The sequence below is a fragment of the Schistocerca gregaria genome, unplaced genomic scaffold (genome assembly GCF_023897955.1).
Source record: "Schistocerca gregaria isolate iqSchGreg1 unplaced genomic scaffold, iqSchGreg1.2 ptg001176l, whole genome shotgun sequence".
NCBI classification, from domain to species: domain Eukaryota; kingdom Metazoa; phylum Arthropoda; class Insecta; order Orthoptera; family Acrididae; genus Schistocerca; species Schistocerca gregaria.
The window spans coordinates 1-2,500 of record NW_026062506.1 but is presented as its reverse complement, the minus strand read 5'-3'; positions in this window follow the sequence as shown (position 1 = coordinate 2,500).

The following is a 2,500-nucleotide window of genomic DNA, read 5'->3' as shown; positions in this document are numbered from 1 at the left end:
GTGCGCCGCTGAGGATATAGAGGGTCCGTCCCCCCGCACAGTGGTGACGGTGTGCGGGTAGTGTTTCCGACACCGCTTCCTGCGGTGGCAACGCTGGGGCAGAGTCGATACTCGCCCACTGGTGGAAGGTAAGCATTCTGCTTTACATCAGTACATAACTAATATTTCAGTCGTCTGACGTCCCTGCTTAGTAAATGATGCAGGACCACATACATAGATGATACATACTGTAAACTGGGGAGGACAGTGTGAACCGCACTCGACCCAGTCACCCTATCTCACAGTCCACTCTGTGTGTAACAAAGCGAAAGCACCAAAGCACTATCGTTCAACAACATCCATTTTATCCTCGCTGCCACAGGACACTATCCAAAGAACGACAAGAGGAACGTCACGTCCACTAATAAGACAGAATGTCTCACACCACCCGCAAACAACGCAGCTCAAATCAGCCAGCAACACCCACAGTGGTCCACCCAGTATCAACACAGGACGCAACGCCACGCCACAACACAAAAGGTACAAGTAATAAAATACCCTTTGGCCACACTCCTTATAAAGGCATCGAACCAACCCACCACCTGACACCAGCCAAACGTACATCCTGATTTGACACATCTCTGGCAACCTAACCCACGTTGGCCCTTAACCTAACCCACGTTGGCCCTTAACCTAACCCACGTTGGCCCTTAACCTAACCCACGTTGGCCCTTAACCTAACCCACGTTGGCCCTTAACCTAACCCACGTTGGCCCTTAACCTAACCCACGTTGGCCCTTAACCTAACCCACGTTGGCCCTTAACCTAACCCACGTTGGCCCTTAACCTAACCCACGTTGGCCCTTAACCTAACCCACGTTGGCCCTTAACCTAACCCACGTTGGCCCTTAACCTAACCCACGTTGGCCCTTAACCTAACCCACGTTGGCCCTTAACCTAACCCACGTTGGCCCTTAACCTAACCCACGTTGGCCCTTAACCTAACCCACGTTGGCCCTTAACCTAACCCACGTTGGCCCTTAACCTAACCCACGTTGGCCCTTAACCTAACCCACGTTGGCCCTTAACCTAACCCACGTTGGCCCTTAACCTAACCCACGTTGGCCCTTAACCTAACCCACGTTGGCCCCTTAACCTAACCCACGTTGGCCCCTTAACCTAAGTTACGCTGCACCTTAACCTAAGTTACGCTGCACCTTAACCCAAGTTACGCTGCACCTTAACCCAAGTTACGCTGCACCTTAACCCAAGTTACGCTGCACCTTAACCCAAGTTACGCTGCACCTTAACCCAAGTTACGCTGCACCTTAACCCAAGTTACGCTGCACCTTAACCCAAGTTACGCTGCACCTTAACCCAAGTTACGCTGCACCTTAACCCAAGTTACGCTGCACCTTAACCCAAGTTACGCTGCACCTTAACCCAAGTTACGCTGCACCTTAACCCAAGTTACGCTGCACCTTAACCCAAGTTACGCTGCACCTTAACCCAAGTTACGCTGCACCTTAACCCAAGTTACGCTGCACCTTAACCCAAGTTACGCTGCACCTTAACCCAAGTTACGCTGCACCTTAACCCAAGTTACGCTGCACCTTAACCCAAGTTACGCTGCACCTTAACCCAAGTTACGCTGCACCTTAACCCAAGTTACGCTGCACCTTAACCCAAGTTACGCTGCACCTTAACCCAAGTTACGCTGCACCTTAACCCAAGTTACGCTGCACCTTAACCTAACTTACGCTGCACCTTAACCTAACTTACGCTGCACCTTAACCTAAGTTACGCTGCACCTTAACCTAACTTACGCTGCACCTTAACCTAAGTTACGCTGCACCTTAACCTAAGTTACGCTGCACCTTAACCTAAGTTACGCTGCACCTTAACCTAAGTTACGCTGCACCTTAACCTAACTTACGCTGCACCTTAACCTAACTTACGCTGCACCTTAACCTAACTTACGCTGCACCTTAACCTAACTTACACTGCACCTTAACTGTCACATGTAACGTCACAGGAATGTAGCTTTGCCTAACAGCAACCCTCTGAACATAGTTCACTGCTTGGATCCTCTGGTGTCATGTGTATTTCTTGATGCCATGGTGCGTACCCTCACATAAAGGTCTTTCGAGTGTTGCGTACTTTCTACACAGTCCCGCTAACCACTGGAAGGGTGTACCGCTACAGAACGAATATCGCCCTCCCCTCCTGCCCTTCCAAGCTGGTCGGTCAGGCGTTTGTTTGTGAAATGAGCCTTGCAGCTGTTCAGTTGCATTCGGTTGTCGATGCAGTCAGTGTACGTTGTGGTACGGCCTGTGTGGACTGTCCGCTGATGTACGCGTAACCCACACTGATCATCCGTCGTTACGTACTGAGTGACATAATGTGGCACATGCTTGACCGTACACCGGCTGCGCCCTACAATGGCGAATCATAAGGGCCATATGTTGTGCACGATGCTACTTGTCTCGTCTCCCCATTACAGCATCTGTCTCGCGTGTGT